The sequence below is a fragment of the Hyperoodon ampullatus genome (assembly GCF_949752795.1).
Source record: "Hyperoodon ampullatus genome assembly, chromosome: 2".
In the NCBI taxonomy this organism is placed as follows: domain Eukaryota; kingdom Metazoa; phylum Chordata; class Mammalia; order Artiodactyla; family Ziphiidae; genus Hyperoodon; species Hyperoodon ampullatus.
In genome coordinates, this window is record NC_136915.1 from 60,171,559 (window position 1) to 60,190,844 (window position 19,286).

Consider the following 19,286-nt stretch of genomic DNA (forward strand, 5'->3'; position numbering starts at 1 on the left):
CACCCAACTCCCCATCTTCTTGTTCTACTTATTGCCAACCAAGACTATATTCCTACCACATTTCAGCAAGTAAAATAGTGGTTTTCCTGAATTCTCATCAAGGGAAAAGAAATGTTGCAACTAAATACTTTGTGACTCTGATTGAAAATTGTTCAAAAAAGTTGTTTTCAAAATCTGTTATTGGCCACTTTTTAAGCATTATTTTCTGAATTTCAGCATTTCAACCTTAGGTTGGTGAACTGCTTTTCTGAAGCCTAAAGTGGATGAATTTATAGGGAAAAAATAAGCTAATGCAGTCTCTCTGTGGTGTGACAAGTGACTGTGATAATGCATGCAGTTTCCCATAATGCCAGAAAGGCACAGGAAATTACTGCAGCTGCTCCATCGATGGTGGTTTTGTTTTTCCTAATTAGTAGCTTCTTTTGTATTCTCACCAGAACATATATGACTCTCATGAACTTTTTTATTTTCATATTCCTCAAGCTGTGAGGTATTATAGGTACATGTAAATTTATTTTGACTGTGGCACAAGCTCTGGGTAAATTAACACACATTTTAAAAGAGTGGTAGGAACAAAATGGATGAGTTCTGTGGTATCCAAGTTTAGCTCTGGCCTTGCCCAGATTAGAAGATTTAATCAAAACATAATAGCCTTTTGAGTATTTTTCACAGGAACATAAGTCTGAACCAAAAGAAAGAAGTACAAAAGAATCCTCGATTTTGTTATTTGGACTTGGCTGTCTGAAGCAAACTGATCCAAGAGGAAGAAACTCAGTATGTTTCTGAGTCATATGGGTTCCATGTAGCCCTGGTGGCCAAAGGGGCATCCTATGAAACATGGATGCACCATGATGAGATTCTGGTTTGAGGTCTGTGTGAAGTTCTGTTAGTGGCTTCTTCCCACTGCAAATCTCATTAATTATTTGGATCTAAGAGAAATAAGCCCTTGGAATAATGTAACACAAATTTTCTCTTAAGAGCATGTTTGAAAATTAAAAGTGCAGCTGTTCTTGAGAGACTTAGTTTTTCCAAATTCAGACTTTGACACCATGATATCAAATCTTGATTCTGCCCTTAGGTGAATCAGTAGGTCCGACTTTGTAGCTCTGAAAGCTGGGATTTACTCTAAATCAATTTGTAGATACTGAGAACGCATGAATAATAGGATGGCTGTCCAGTGTAAGTTTAGGGGTGATTTTTATAAAATCACGATTTGTAAAGCCATCAAAAACTGAACTATCTGCTTTACAAGCATAAGCTCACTATCATGTGTATAACTAATATTCTGAAGTCAGAATTAGCTAATTTTGATTTAGACACAGTAATATAAGTTTCTTGTTATCCCTCTGACTCAAATATGTTCATCTATAAAGAAAGAAAAATAGTATTTACCTCTTGGAGAAATGGCTAAGAACTAGGCTCTAGCATGAGGTAGATAAAGCTATGTTTGAATCCCAGTCTTGCAATTTGCCAGCTGCTTGACTTGGGGCCAATTACTTAAACTCAGTAGGGTTCAGTTTCTCATTTACAAAATGGGGATATCAATACTACGCACCTCAGAGAGTAGTTATTAGCACGAGATAAGGTAAATTATGTAATGTATAGTTGAAACTCTTAAACTATAAATAAGCATCGGCACAGTGCTTGGCCCACATTAAAGGCTCAGAAATTTTAGCTCTTTCATGAAGATGAAATGTAATAACAAATTAAAAGCATCTTGTATTTTGTCTGACATTAATGGGTACTCAGAAACATCAAGTCCTTTCCTCTTTTTTCTTTTTGCCCTCATTCTGGGGGTTGGGGAGATGTATGGGGGGGGGTGGAGTTGGCAGAATGTGGCCATAAAATTGACAGGATATTTCAATGAAAGTTTTTTTTTTAGCTTTTGAAAACTGTTAAGTAACCCTTGTCAACTCCTACCTGCCACCCACTACGTATCCAAGCTAAACATGATATCTAAGGGCTGGGTGTCATGTAGCTCTGCCTCATCTTTCCTGTAATTACATTGGTCTGTGTGAGGACATTTACTTCACCTCATCCCTCCCATTGCTTGGGTACAGGAGTAAGTAAAAGCTGATGTTGCTTTTAGATGAGATTATTTCTGAGAATCTGTATGCCTCTCCTCATCCCTCTTCCCCTACTCATCTGTAACCCACCCTTGTGCTTTCCAATTTGTCTCCTTTTTCCTTTACTTCTCTTAGCATTCAGTCAAAGAGAATTCCAGGTAAACTTTAGATCTTGCCCTGTTATGTTGGGATCAAAGGAATATAAGGTTTCATCTGAGTAATGTTGAAGGAAGTGTGGGTTGCCTAATATATTATTTTTACAACATTAAATCTTTTGCTATTTTTAAAAAGTTATAGCATTATTTGACCGAAAAATACAACATTTTAGTTCCACCACAGTTTTTTACTCACAAAAGTTTTCTATATGGCTCTTATGGATGGATGAATGCTGTATGAAGTTCTGAATAGATTTTAAATGACTTATTTTTCAAATGATTATGGAATGGATTACAATCTTCGGTTTTCTACACTGACATTGGAAGATGAAATAATTGGCTGGAATTTTTTCTTTGAGTAACTGAGGAAATGAAGTAAGGCATAATAATTAAGATGATGGAGGCCACTTTAATTGGGATACTCTAATTTCTCCTCTCAATTTAAATATATAAAAAAGATGAGACATTTAGGATTTCTTTTTCTGTTGGGAAATTGTTACCCTATTTCTACTATAACAAATGATCACAAACATAGTGGCTTAGAACAACACAGATTTACTCTCTTATAGTTTTAGAGGTCAGAAGTCTAAAATGGGTCCATCATGCTATGCTCCTTTTGGAGGCTCTTGGGGAAGATGTGTTTCCTTGCTTTTTCCAGCTTCTAGAGGCTACCTACATTCCTAGGCTTTGTAGCCCCTTCCTCCATCCTCAAACCAAGCAGCATAATATCTTCTCTCCTCTCTGATCTCTGCTTCTGCTGTTTCCATCTCTCTTTCTCTTCTGCTTCTCTCTGCCTTGTAAGGACCTTTGTGATTACATTAGGCCCAACTGGGTAATCTAGGATAATCTCCCCATCTCAAAATTCTTAATCAAATTTGCCAAGTCCATTTTACCATGTAAGGTAACATATTAAGTTCTGGGAATTAGGAGATAGACATTTTTGGTGGACCATTATTCAGCCTATCAAAGCCAACATCAGAATTCTGAACTATTTGTGATAAAAGAGGAAAAAAAGTTGGTGAAAGTTTCTAAGAATCAAGGTCAAAAAAGGCAATCAAAGACTGAAAAATGGGCATGATGAGAACTGACGGATGAATAACAGCAATAAATAACATGTCATAATGCAGCAGCAAATGTTTCAGATATATAGCAAGGATGACCACCCAAAGATATTTTTGTAGCTTACCAACAGCATACAAAAGGAGTAGAAAACAGGTAACTGTGTGAGATGGATGGGGTCAAGAAAGCCCTGTCAGAAAGGTGACGATTTCGAGAGTGTATTGCCATTGCTGTGAGAGGAGCAGAGCGGTACTTTTCTAGTCTCAAATTTCATTGGTGGCCAGCTAGTTGACCTCAATGAGACATAAAGAACTCAGGTATTGTAAAAAATACTGTATTGGGATTTGTCTATTTTTTAAGCAAATTAAAAAAGAATCTTCTGAAATGGGAATTTAGAAAGTTAAATAGATGTAGGTTCAAAACTTAATTTTTATATGGAAACTATGATTTATATGAATAAAGCCTACTTTAAATGTATACTAATTTATTGTCCGAGAGATATATATTAGAAAACCATAAGTTTTCCTTTGATAATAAACCAGAAAGGTGAATTTCCTGCTCCTATTTTCACCTGCCCCTATCCTCTCCCCATCTTATATAAAACAACACGCCTCTCTCTGTTCCCACTGCTGACCTCAGTTCAGGCCTTTGTTCCCTGTCTCCTGGACTATTCCAGTAGCCTAACCAGTCCCTCAATTTTTTTCCCCTCCTTCTATAATCTACTTTATGTTATGCTGTTAAATTAATTGATTATACCACTCCTTGCTTAAAAACCCTTGATTTATTGCTGGTGAATAAATTTTACACCCTTTGACCTGACATTTAAACCCCTCCGAAATCAGGTGGCCTGGTTTGAACAAGGGATGTGATGCAATGGAAAGAGGTGTGAGGAGTTGGCATACCTCAGCTCCCGCCCAGCTCCACAACTTACAGAACTGTGGACATGGGCAAAACAATGAACTTCCACAAGCCATAGCTACTTCATCTTTCAATTGGAGAGTATCTAAATGCCTGGATTAAAAGGTTGCTATGGGAATCATATTTTTAAAATAATGAATATGAAAGCACTTTAAGTGGAAAGCAAAATATTATAATTATTCCTTTTTGTATTTTTCTTTTCATCTTGTCCTCCGTTGAATATCCCTGGGCACCCTCCACTCTGAAGTTTAATATCTTTACAAATAGTGCACATTTTTCCATTTGCCTTTGTGTATTAGTTTCCTATTGCTGCTGTAACAAATAGCTACAAACTAGTGCTTTAACGCAACACAAATTTACTATTTTATAATTCTAGAGGTCATATAAAACAGGTCTCAGGAGGCTAAAATCAAGGTGTTACAGAGCTGCATTCTTTCTGGAGGTACTAGGGGGAATCTATTTACTTGCCTTTTCCAGCTTCTAGAGGCTGCATCACTCTGACCTCTGCTTCTGTCCTCACATCTCCTTCTCTGACTCACATTCCTGCCTCCCTCTTATAAAGAACACTTGTGACACTTAGGGTCTACTTGGATAATGAGGATAATCTCCCCATCTCAAAACTTCCTAATTTAATCCCCTCTTGAAAGTCCCATTTGCCATGTTAAGGTAACATGGTCATAGATTCTTGGGATTAAGACGTGGAGACCTTTTCAGGGACCCGTTTCTGCCTACCACACTTGGCTTGTACTCTCTTTCCACCTTGGGTTGCTACTCTTCCTAACACATGCACACATTATGTGTGTTTGTATCCTTTCTGCCATAAAATCTTTCCCAATTACTCCCAACAGGAAATAATCTCTTCCCTCAGTAAACTCCCTGTGTTAGGAGAGACATTTTTAATGTGTCCACAGCTTTTCTCCACCAGTCTTCAACTGAATACTTTGAGTACTGTCTTCTTAGCTTCTCTTCATTTCTCAACTCTGTGAAGAAGGAAAGGGTAAAAGCTACATGGGGCAGGTTCGTAAGAGAAGACAGTTGGGTCAGGTGATGAGCTGCACTTCCCAGGGTTCTGCTTATAGTTAGGCCTGGTAGTGGTGTGTCAGAATACTAGTGCTGAAGAGGGACCTTAGTGAGGGGAGTCTGGTAGAATCCAAAGGCTGAAATAAAAGACCTCATTCTTCTAGAGTAGGAGAGGCAGAGCCTCCCAATGTCCATCACAGTGCTGTACTAGCAGAAAAAAAGGCATTTTAATGAGTTGGCTACAAACAGCTATTTGAACCCTCATTAAGTGTTTCTGAGAAAGGGAAAGGAGGAAAAAAAAAATGTGACCAGCAGTTATGTGTTTCTCTGGGAAACTTTGCCTAGATATTTGGATGCTTGGCTTCCATTATGAACTTGATTCTTGAGGGCCATGGGAGCTTTAGGGTAAAACTCTAATCAACTGGTTCAAAGTCTTGAGCTTAGAAAAATAAAAAATATTTTCTATTCTATCTCATTGGAATGGAAGGGTGGAAGCATAGCATGTTTCTCTTAGACATAAAAGTGTATAAAACACGTTATTTATATTTTGTTTTTAAAATTATAAATATTTTTTAAGCTAAATACTGATATTTTTAGCATTAGAATTTAAGGTTAATGTAATTGACTTATATTACAATTTAACAATAGAGAGGTGTTAGCAGAAGTTTTTCTTCTTTAAAAAAATATGTCTTCAAAAAGATTTTAATCATAGTTAACAGGTTGGATTTTTTTTCTAAATGGAGAAGATATTTAATTAAAGAAACTGGATGTCTTTATCTGATGGCAACTTTATAGACAATACTATACTTACTGACACTAAGACTTTTAAGAAGTGATATGGACAAGGACAGATGTCACAAAGCTTAAAAATAAAATGAAAAAAAACCCTCAAATAATATAATAAAAAAGGTTATAAGCTGATCAGAATTCATCAGTAATGGAGTTTAATTCCATGGTACTGTACTGTTATCTGTCAAACATTCTTACAATTAAGAGAAAATATCTCCCAGCGTTTCCATGGTGCTAGAGCATTCCAATAGAACAGTTAGCCCACACAGGGCCAAGAAGCTATAAAATATTAATTCAGTACAAGTATGCATCCAACAATCTTAACATTTATTACAGGTTACAGTAATTTTGCCCTAACAAGTGAATCAGTTAAAATGAACACTGCCAAATATTGCAGAATAGGGCAAACCTTCCCACTTTCTTAAAAGACATTTTTTTTTAGCTTAAGACAATAAGGACTTGTATGCATGATAGAGAGCTCTCCACAATCACCATTTATATATAATGGGAGATGAAGAACAGTGAAGGTTGAATGACACCCATTAGTAATGTAGCTATGGTATGATGCATGTATGGGGCAGGGAGGGAGATTTTGAGGGCACAGTGAAATAAGTTAATGTTTTTTAGAACTCATCTGTTCAGGAATCAGAGAACTGCTGAATTTTGAGGTGGAAGAAAAAAGCTGTCTGTTCTAACCAATTTCAGAGGAAGAAAACATCCAAAAGGGAAGAAGGGAGCCCAGATCCTTTTTGACCAATCCTAACAGTGGCTCATAGGGGAGCCAGAAATAACACCATTCAGACAAGAATCTCACTGCACGCTGAACAAACTAAAAATGTCATTTCTATTTCCATTTAGAGGAATGGCCTCGTATAAGGTTTTGGTAAATTAAGCTATTCCTGTATTAGGACAGGAGTATTCATAACTTGTAAATGAGAGATTTCTTTCACTGTTTATTTTCCCCAAAAAATTCTCTTTATTTTTAAAAGATATTTATCATAATAAGGGGCTGAGATTTAGAGTTATTTGTGGAATTTATAAAAGGTCTAACAACATTTATCGTATATGATTTCAGCTGTCTTTGAGGTAACTCATTTTGGCATTAGTCATGTCATTAACTGTCATTGCTGGCATTTTTGTCTGAAATGCTATAGAGAAGAAAGTCCAGTGTTGTAGCTTTAATAGCACAAATGCCTTATATGCAAAGTATCTTGGAAATGCAGGAAGATAAGCCAAAATTTTCTCACCCTCTTATCAGTGATTGATTTTCCAGTGTTTCTAAAGTCACTAATTTTTTCAGTTTTTCAGATACTCTTGGCTGGTGTCTGTAGGTGTTGCCATTTGACTAGTGAAGAAAATATGGGTGCTTACATATATGTCTTAAATGAGGAAGTAGACATTTCAAACAATGAAGTAAAACTTCCCTTTTTATGATTAAAAATGGCTACTCCCAATGGAAAAATGAGTACAAAGAATGAATGGGTAATCACAACAATTTAGTAATAAAAGTAATATAATAATTATAAACAAAACCTAACATTTACCAGGTTTTAAAAAATTTATTTCACTTGTCTTCATAAAAACTCAAGGGGTGGATTCTATTATTATTCCTGTTTTTCAGAGAATTTTCTAACTTGTTTAAGATGAAACAACTCTACCTAGTAAGGGACTATCTGATTTTAGAGCCCATGTTTTCACAACTAAAAATCCACACTGATAAGAAAGAAAAGAAAAGAAAGAAAAAAGGGAATAATAGCCTACTCTTTTTAGTTGTCTGGCAGCTTTTGATGTTACTGTGATTTTTTTAAAGGTTAATTTTCAACATTAGTGAAGGCTGGAGGAAACCTGAACTCACACTATTTGTGGGACTATATATTGACAATATCTAAGCTGCTTGTCAAAGCTCAAGAATGGGCACATGACACAAACTGATCTAGAGTAAGATTTAGGATTTTTGTTTGAGGTTTGGGGAAGATGTGCTCTTTCACTGAACCTGAAAGGGAAAAATGTGTTCCCAGGAGTTGTTGGCAGCCATTGGGTATGTAAGTGAGAAGGAGGCTCTTATCAGTGTAGGCAGAACAGAAGACAAAAAGAAGCAGGATGTAATGTTGTTGAGCTACTGGAGTAAACCGATTTTGTGACCTGAATTATCTCTGGACTCTATGAGATCCATTAAAAAGCCTTTATTATTTAAGACATTTAAATAATAATTTAAATGTTGATTGGTTTTTTATTGCCATTAATAGCACCTGAAGCCATCATAATTGACACATCAAAAGCCTTAACATTTTGAATTTGACCAAGCAATTCCAACGCAAGTTTTTTGAAATAATGATATAATTAGAGAATGTAGCACTTTGTTTTAAAAAATAAAACAGTATTAAAAACACCTGAAACTAACACAACATTGTAAATCAGCTATACCGCAAGAAAAAATTTTTAAAAAGAGCAGAGAGGAAAAACTTAATATACAATATGTAATTTTATTCTTTCTAGGTAAATATGGGGATGCAGGGTTTCTAAAAGCACCATCCTGACATTGTGTCTAATGTATACAACAAATAATTCTGGGTGTGGCAAAAATCCAGCAAAGTACTGATTGTAATTCATGGTGTTTTCTTCTACAATGAAAGAAGATAAAATTTCTTTGAAGTAAAAAAAAAAAAAGTATTAAAAAATAAATTATTTTAAATGACAACATGGGGGGAACAGAACTAAATTTCTAACAATGGGAGATTGCTTGATTAAATTTTATATACCCATAAAATAAAATAGCTGATGATAAACTATTACAATACTGAAGGCAGTTTCCTACCATGGAAATATTTACAATATATTTATGTGAAAAAATAATTAAAAGCATATATATAATATTAATCTGTTAAACAATATATATAAAACATATAAAATATATTTTATATGAAGCTAATTTAATTAAATATATATTATACTAAGCACATACAAACACATGTGTGCATGTACACACATGTTAAGCTGGTATAAAACTTGCAAAAATATTTCTGATTGTTAGAATATGGTGGATGATTTTAATCTTTTTTTCTTATTTGTATTTTTCAATTTTGAAGGTGTATATTTTTATCAAAAATATAAAGGCTATTTATAAATGGCTAGAATTTATCTCAACTTGGTGTACACAATGTTTGAGCTCTTAACAAGAGTTTGTAATATTTCTATGCATACTTCTATTCATGAAAACCTATTGCCACTTTCAGTGAAACTCTCAGAGCCTGCTGTTTTCAGAAGCAGGGACATTCTCACTGCATCAAGATTCAAGGTTGTAGCCAGAGCAAATCCTCTAACCTCCCCCTGGCTCCTCTGCTCATCTTGAAGAGATACTGTGATTTTTTTTTCTTTTTCCCTGGGGCTTACAAGTTCTACAATTTTATTTATTGTTTTTCTTCTCCTAGATTCTGTCACCTTATTCACATCTTTAGGGTGTGATTTCTTTTTATTTCTCTCCCATCTTTACCATGGGACTGACTTCACAAGCTTCCTATGAGCACCTTTAAGTTTTCCCCTACTTTATATAATTATTTTTTTGTTTATGCCTTCATTTATTATTTTACTTTTCTATTCACTTACTTTCTCGCATATTAAGCCATGCCCATGAAAAAATCCATGCATTCATCTATTCTTCCATCCATCCATCCCCCACCATCTTCTTCCCTTAGTAGTTTTCATATGGGTCAGGTACTGGTGGGCACAGCAGCATCCACAGAGAGAAAATATATATGGCATTGTTCATCCTTTTCTCATCCACTATTGACTAGGGATATCTGAAAAGAATGGTTGGTATTGAGGAATAGGAAAGAGAGGGCTCAGTAATTAGGTGAGGGTCACCTAATATAAAGGCAGAAGGGAGCACCAGTGACAAATTTCTGACTAGATTTTGCCTACAGACTTGCCTTTTCCTCTTCCTCTTCCCAGAATTCAGATAGGATGGGCTCTCCAAGCTTTCTTCTTAGCTAAGGATATCTGTCATTCAGTCCTTGACAGCCTCTGTCTTAGATACCCAATTTCATTTTTCATTCTCCCTGAATCTTAGTGCAAGAGGGAAAAGAACCTATTTAGACTTTGTATATATGCCCACGTATCCATTAGAATGTCTACTCCATGAAGCAGGGATTTTTGTTCATTTAACTCATCTCTTTATTCTGTATAAGTATTAATTGGATGTTGAATAAATGAATGCTTTGAATTTTACTCTCTTACATCAGAAAAGTAAACTTTTTCCTGATACTTGTGCTCTGCTCTTGCCTTTTCTTCACTTGTTGCAGTATATTTGGCCTACAGTGACTGAAGAATAGGGTACATTCTACAGCAGTAGAGTTAGGATCAGCTATGTACAGACAGCATATATGTGTCGAATCCTCTCACATCATACAGGGCTGTACATTGTTCAGTCTTTCAGCTCTCCTTTAGATGATGCATGTTTAGCTTCTATGGTCTGTGCATATATAGTGATACATTAATAGATGAAACCAATAAAGTTAGTTATATTTTAACTGACTTTAGAAAAATTATTAAATTCAGTTGAGATGGTTAGTCCTATAGCCCAGTGTACACATAATTTTAGGTAGGCCAGCCCAACTTTTGCTCTATGAATCAATTATGTGAAAGTTGAAGCTGTTATAGTGCAGTTGGGGCTACATATAGTACAATTTTGGACTGTTAGCCATCACTTACATAGATATATAAATGTGAGTATTTGTGCCTATTCTCAAAAAAGGGATTCCTCAGGGAGTTGGAAAGTCCTCTTGAGAGGTTTGATAATTCTTTGTCTACCCTAAGCTCTTCCCAAGGGGGTAGGAGAATCATTATGGATAAAATCAACATATTGGGTTTCAGGTGAGCTAATGCTGTATAACTAAAGGGTAGCTGCATGCTGGTGCTCCTCCAGGGATAAGATGCAGATTACTTAAAGATTTGATTTCTAGATCTCTACCTTTTTGTGGACTTCCTCTCAACCTGCAATTGGAACTCTTAAAATTCTTCACTAACACATTCTTAAAGTCGCAGTTCCCATTAAATCTTTTTAAAATGTGAATTTGCTTTATTATTTCTTTTAAAGTAAATTTGAAACTAAAATTTTTATTACTGGAATAATTCATAAGCATTCAGAAAATTTACAAAATACAGAAAGTCATTAAAAAAGAAAACTATCCAGAGACAACAACCATTTATATTTTGATGTATTTAAGCCTTTTTCAATGAATATATATATAATTTTACAAAAATAGGATAATTTATTAAGACTTCTGAACATTGTAAAACAAAAAATGTTGCTCACCATCCAGTTCTACAAGGATTAAGTCAGTAGCCATTGCAGTCGCTGACAGTACACCCAAGAGGAATTCAGGATGAAAAACAGGATGAGGTACTTTGTGCTTTGGAAAAATATGCCTCTTAGATAGTTACATGTATATTTCAGGAAGAATTTTAACGAACGCAGATTCTTGCATCTTCCCATACATAGAAGAGAACTAAAATCGTTAACTAAGATATCTGTTGCTTGTGACTAACAGTAACCTTTTACCGAGATGTATGCTTGACTGCATGTATTCCGTAGCCAAAATCTTATGTATATATACTGTACTGGCTTCTCCCCCTACATCTTTGGAGCAGTTCTCTCAGAGGTACGGAGAAGCTGTTTCCTGGGCTATAGTCCTCAGTAAGACCCTGGATAAAACTCAACTCACAGCTCTTACATTGTGTGTTTTTCTTTTAGTCGACAATATCTTAGAATATTCAAAATTTAAAACCAGGTAGCCAACATGGATTATTCTGTTGGTTTTAACAATGTACAATATATATTGAGCAGTTTTACATGTCAGTAACTATTCTTCTACATTATTATATGTAAAGGTTGTATAATATACGGTTATATTTATGTATCAGAATTTAACTAATTTTCCATTGTACATTAATTTTTGGATGTCCTAAACCAACATAATAGATATATCTTTGTATTTAACCATGATTATTTCCTTGGGATATATTTTAAGATCTGATATTCTGGAACAAATGTGTATACACTTTTATGGCTTTACTATTTAGTCCAATTTTTCCATAAATATTTAAATAATTTATTGTTTCATACACTGTGCCTAACTCAACTTGTTTTTCTGTACAACCTCAGTGCAACTAGTCTATCCCGCTTCCTCCATTATGTAACAGCTACATGACTTAAAGAGAATTCACCCCACCTTGGACACCAAGAATGGGCCCTGAATGCTTTAAGTCAATCATCAAACTGTTGTCACCCTTGCTGTGATGATTGGTTTAGCCATGGGCACTTAACTAATCCAATTGGAAGGTGCTATTTCCCTGGCCATGGTTAGTTATGGGTTGGACACATGACCTAAATTTATTTAATCAGAATGAATGCCAGGACCAGGACTGAGCTGGTTAATAGAAGAAATACTCTCTTTTTTTTCTGAATGGTGTTGTGCAAAGCCAACTCTTACAGTCATTTTGCCTCATGAGGGTAGCCATCTTTAGCACAATGTTGATAAATAGACCAAATCCAAAGAATTGAAGGGAATTAGAGCTTGACTACTGATTAAACCATGCCTGAAGGCAAACTTCTCTCTGGAGTTTAAAATTTTTGAGAGGTCACTAATTTTCCAATGTTTTTAAGTTGTTTTGAATCAATTTTCTGTTATTTGCTACCAAAATCATTTGAACTAATACATCTGTGTACTATTTTTTAAATATATCTACTCATATACAGAAAAAAAAAGTTTATTGCTGTTTTAGTTTATTTGATTACATGCAAGGCTGAGAATTTTTTCATATATTTATTAGTCATTTTTATTCCTTCTTTATGAATAGCTTCATATTCTGTGCTCATTTCTAAAAATTATGTTTTCATGTGTTTCTTCTTGCGGGAAGAAAAGGACAAAACTTCTAGTCACACCCATTGAAATATTTTCCATATTGGTTATTTGTGTTTAAATTTTGAATATTCTGTTTTAGGATACCCAGAAGTCTTAAGTTTTTATGTATTTAAATCTGTCACTTTGTCTTTTAGATTCTGCTTTTACTCGTATTCCTAAAGAATCCTTCTCCACTCTAAAATCAGAGAGATATTTACTTACATTTTTCTAGTTCTTTTTTTTGTGCTTGTCTTCACACTTAAATCTTTCATTAAATTGAAAAATATTTTGGTGTAAGATGTATGGTAGGGTTAAACTTTACTTTCTTCCAAATAATGACAGCAACTAAATAGTTGAGGCAAATAATCTTCAAATATTAGAGTACCAATACATTATTTGTTGTTTCATTTTCCTTAAATTTATTCCATGGAAGGTAGGAAAAATTTTTCTCATTGATTTGTTATTCAAGGTGTGATATTTAAAAATCCATTTTTTATAAGCAACTTTTAATCTAAATTGTCTTTTTTTTGGCCTGCCTAGGGGTATTGGTGCTATGACTAAGATTAGATGTTTCTATGCCTGAAGATTACTTTTTTTTTTCTTTTTAAAGAAAGGAGCTTACCTTTATCTTTCAAGTCCTGATACAAAAGGCCACACAACTGGCTGACTGTGTCCTATAAATACATTTCACCAACACTTTGTAGTGTGTATTCAAACAGGAAGTGGAGAACCAGGAACGGAAAAAAAATAGTCACCCTAAATCGGCTGTTCAGAGATTAACACCCACAAAAAGGACCATGACAGTTCTTTACTTTTTTTTTGAATTGCAATCTTTTATGTTCTGACCACATAGAGAAGGGAAAAGAAGTTCAAAAAGCCTTGTGGAGACTTTTCGGGTGAAAAGTTTTTAGAGGACTCTGGTGCAAAGCAGTTTAATGAGGTGAAAAAGATTTAGGCCATCTCTGAAGACCCGCAGTGAAAACAAGAACGTGACAATAATTTAGAGGTTGGGAGCCTTTTAGAAGATTTATATAAGGGACCCCAGGGCTGATACTGTCCCATTACTGCAGGACTATCTTTGTCTAAGTGGACCAAACAGATACTTCTTCTGCTTTGGATCTGTATCCCTGTGTGGTAAGTGGACTCCACTGTGTGTTCTTCAGAGTTTAAGGATCTTTATGGAAATGATAGTTCAATTTAAATTTGAGAAAGTAAATAAGACTTGTCAAAAGTTGCATTGGGACACTTGAAAGCTTTTTATACATATTTATAATGTGGGCCTCTAATGTGTATATGATATTGAGAAATAGAACTGGGAACAAAGAGTAGTGACTACACCAAACAATTTTGCCTTCTAAATATCATTTGCATCCATCCCACCTATTCATTTATAGGACTACTGCTTCAGTTTAGTCCAGGGGTCAGTAAACTTTTTCTGTAAAGGGCCAGATACTAAATATTTTAGACTTTGTAGGCCATATGGTTTCTGTTGTAATTACCCAACTCTTGCTGTTACAGCATGAATAAAACTATAGACAATGTGTAAATAAATTGTGGCTGTTTTCTGATAGAACTTTATTTGCAAAAAGAGGTGATGAGCCAGATTAGGCTTACGGGTTGTGGTTTTCTGTCTCCTAATTTAGAACATCTCATCTGAGTTGTAATGATTTCTCTTTCTTGTGATCAGTTCACTTCAGTTCCATAAATATTTATTGTTTTAGGCATTCACAATAGAAGGATAAAGAAGGCAAGTTTCCTGTCCTTAAAGAACCAACAGCCCAGAGGAAACACAGATGTGAAAGCCCCATAACATTAATGTAATGAGGTAGGGTTTCTCTCTGCATTGTTGCCAGAATGGGCTTTCTGTAAAAGATGATCATTTTCCTTTTCTGCTAAAATACATTTAGTGGTATCTTATGTTTAGCATCATCACAAGTTTTCAATGAGACATGTAGGTCTTTCATTATTATCTGGCTATCTGGCTTATAACCATCTTCCTAAACTCATATTTTAACTTTCTACTTCTACACCTTAAGTTCGAACTACAATAAATCTTAGTACCAGCTGTGGCAACAACACATACCATTCTGCCCTTTCATATTCTGTGCCTTTGCATATGCTGTCCTGGAATGACTTGTCTCCATCCTCCCACATCCAACAAAAGGAACACTTTTCTATTTAAACTGTCCAAGGATTATAACAGGCTGCCTTGTTAGGTGAAGAAGGGGGTGTGATGGCGAATTCTTTCTCTCTAGAAGTATCTAGGCAGTGATTGGCTAAACACTTGGCAAATTTATCAGATATTGTTGGAGCCATGCCCAGATTAACAGGCCTTGTATCCATATTCTGGCTACTACAGGTGTGTTGGTTGTTAATGGCACATACCTGCATCCTTATTTTGAGGATTTCCCTAACCTAATGGGAGTAATCTTGCCTGGACATGGCAGGGAGGTTATGCCCTTCCCTTCTTCCTTCGTCTCCCACTGCACCAACCTTGCAGCCAATGACTTTCTGAAGTGGGGTGTAAACAGCCTAGTAATCTTGCCTCTGTGTGGGACAAACTCTCTGGTATAATTCTTGCACCAGAGCTTCCCAGTGGATCAGGCTGAGACTAGAATTCTTTTTTTTTTTTTTTTTTTTTTTTGCTGGACCTTTTTTTTTAACTTTTATTTTACATTGGAGTATAGTTGACTAACTATGTTGCGTTAGTTTCAGGTGTAGAGCAAAGTGATTCAGTTATACATATATATGTATGTATTCTTTTTCAAATTCTTTTCTCACTTAGGTTGTTACATAATATTGAGCAGAGTTCCCTGTGCTATACAGTAGGTCCTTGTTGGTTATCCATTTTAAATACAGCAGTGTGTACATGTCAATCCCAAACTCCTTATCCCTCCTCCCACCCTTCTCTCGGTAACCATGTTTGTTCTCTACCTCTGTGAGTTTGTTTCTGTTTTGTAAGTAAGTTCATTTGTATCAACTGTTTAAAGATTCCACATGTAAGTGACATCATACGATATTTCTCCTCTGTCTGACTTACTTCACTCAGTATGACAATCTCTAGGTCCATCCCTGTTGCTGCAAATGGCATTATTTCATTCTTTTTAATGGCTGTGTAATAGTCCATTGTATATATGTGCCACATCTTTATCCATTCATCTGTCGATGGACATTTAGGTTGCTTCCATGTCTTGGCTATTGTAAATAGTGCTGCAATGTCATTGGGGTGCATGTATCCTTTCGGACCATGTTTTTCTCTGGATATATGCCCAGGAGTGGGATTGCTGGATCATACGGTAGCTCTATTTTTAGTTTTTTAAGGAACCTCTATACTGTTCTCCACAATGGCTGTACCAATTTACATTCCCACCAACAGTGTAAGAGGGTTCCCTTCTCTCCACGCCCTCTCCAGCATTTATTATTTGTGGATTTTTTGATGATAGCCATTCTGACTAGTGTGAGGTGATATCTCATTGTAGTTTTGATTTATATTTCTCTAATAATTAGTGATTTTGAACATTTTGTCACATGCCTCTTGGCCATCTGTATGTCTTCTTTGGAGAAATGTCTTTTTAGATCTTCTGCCCATTTTTGACTGGGTTGTTTGTTCTTATGATATTAAGCTGCATGAGCTGTTTGTAAATTTTGGGGATTAATCCCTTGTCGGTCGCATCATTTGCAAATATTTTCTCCCATTCTGTGGGTTGTCTTCTTATTTTGCTTATGGTCTCCTTTGCTGTGCAAAAACTTTTGAGTTCAATTAGGTCCCATTTTTTTTTTGTTTGTTTGTTTTTATTTCTGTTACTCTGAGAGACAGATTGAAAAAGATACTGCTGCGATTTATGTCAGAGAGTGTTCTGCCTATGTTTTCCTCTAAGAGTTTTATAGTGTCCAGTCTTACATTTAGGTCTTTAAGCCATTTTGAGTTTATTTTTTGTGTATGGTGTTAGGGAGTCTTCTAATTTCATTTTTTTTACATGTTGCTGTCCAGTTTTCCCAGCACCATTTATTGAAGAGACTCTCTTTCCTCCATTGTATAATCTTGCCTCCTTTGTCATAGATTAATTGACCATAGGTGTGTAGGTTTATTTCTGGGCTTTCTATCTTGTTTTTTGATCTGTATTTCTGTTTTTGTGCCAACTCCATCTGTTTTTATAACTATAGCTTTGTAGTATAGTCTGAAGTCAGGGAGCCTGATTCCTGCAGCTCTGTTTTTCTTTCTCAAGATTGCTTTGGCTATTTGGAGTCTTTTGTGTCTCCATACAAATTTTAACATGTTTTTTGTTCTGGTTCTGTGAAAAATGCCATTGGTAAGTTGATAGGGATTGCACTGAATCTGTAGATTACCTTAGGTAGTACAGTCATTTTGACAATATTGATTCTTCCAATCCAAGAACATGGTATATCTTTCCATTTGTTTGTGTCATCTTCAGTTGCTTTCATCAGCATCATATAGTTTTCAGAGTACAGGTCTTTTTTCTCCTTAGGTGCATTTATTCCTAGGTATTTTATTCTTTTTGATGTGATGGTAAATGGGATTGTTTCTATAATTTCTCTTTCTAATCTTTTGTTGTTATTGTACAGAAATGCAACAGATTTCTGTGTGTTAATTTTGTATCCTGCATCTTTACCAAATTCATTGATGAACTCTAGTAGTTTCCTAGTAGTGTCTTTAGGATTTTCTATGTATAGTATCATGTCATTTGCAAACAGTGACAGTTTTACTTCTTCTTTTCCAATTTGGATTCCTTTTTATTCTTTTTCTTCTCTGATTGCCGTGGCTAGGACTTCCAAAGCTATGTTGAATAAAAATGGTGAGAATGGACATCCTTGTCTTTTTCCTGGTCTTAGAGGAAATGCTTTCAGCTTTTCACCATGAGTATGATGTTAGCTAAAGGTTTGTTATATATGGTCTTTATTATGTTTAGGTATGTTCCCTCTATGCCCACTTTCTGGAGAGTTATCATAAATGGGTGTTGAATTTTGTCAGAAGCTTTTTCTGAATCTATTTAGATGATCATATGGTTTTTATTCAGTTTGTTGATGTGGTGTATCACACTGTGAGGCTAGAATTCTGAAACCACATCTATGTTAATTGAGTATTTCCTCCTTGCCAAAGAATCCTTTGAAAGGTAGTGAGATTAAATGACTTTTAAGATCTTTTATTAATCTGCATGATTCTGAGTGTAAAAGGACGTTTTCATATTCTAACTCTATATCAATTGTCTTACCTCTGTCACTTACTGTGTTACCTTAAGCCACCTTTGCAGTCTCTCTACTTCTCAATTTTCTCACTAGTAAAATTGGGATAATAATAGTATCTACCTTGAAGCATTGTGAGAATTAAAAGATGTAATGAATATAATTTTAGCACAGAATATGGCACTTAAAAGATAGTCAATAACATTAGCTATATATACATATATATATATATATATATATATATATATATATATATATATACTTATTTTTTTTTAAATTTCTTTTGGACACACTGTGTGGCATGTGGCATCTTAGTTCTCTGGCCAGGGATCGAACCTGCGCCCCTTGCAGTGGAAACACTGGAAGCACTGAGTCTTAACCATTGCACCGCCAGGGAAGTCCCTAGATATTTTTATTATTGTTATCATAAACATTATTATGTTTTCCCAAAAGATAAAATATGAAGGCAGCATTTTTTATGTGTTTTAAGGCAATAAGAAAATCGCCTGAGTAAAATAATGGGAACTGTGAATAATCCATATGCTTGTTGATCATATTTGATTTCTCCATTAAGGGTGGCTTTGTCTTTGTACTTTTAACCTAAAACATGGTAGGTGACTATTAACTGTTTATTGATGAATATAAAGACATGTTGGAATGAAAAAAAGATTTGAATTTCTCACAAATCTGCAGGCTGAAAGTCCAGGATAAGGGTGCCAGCATGGTCATGTCTGGTGAGGACTCTTTTCCTGGCTTGCAGATGACCACCTTCTTGCTGTGCCCTCACATAACAGAGAGAGAAAGAGCAAGCAAGCTCTCTGATGTCTCTTCTCATAAGAATACTAATCCCATCATGAGGGCCCCACCCTAATACGTAATTACCTCCCAAATACCATCACAGTGTGAGTTCGAGCTTCAGGGTATGAATTTGGGGCGAACACAAACATTTTGACCATAACATATTTAAGCAATACTTCCTGTGCAGCAATGTAGCACTGTTGTTACCTTGTAACATAACCTAAACAAAGGAGTGACATTCTATTGGTTAGAAGCACAGTTGTAAGGTTAACACTCAAGGGGAAGGAATTAAACTAGTGCATGTCTCACTGGGCCCCCTTAGAGTGTGTCCATTAAAGCGATGTGGACATACTCTTCCATCAAGAGGTGGGGTCCATACG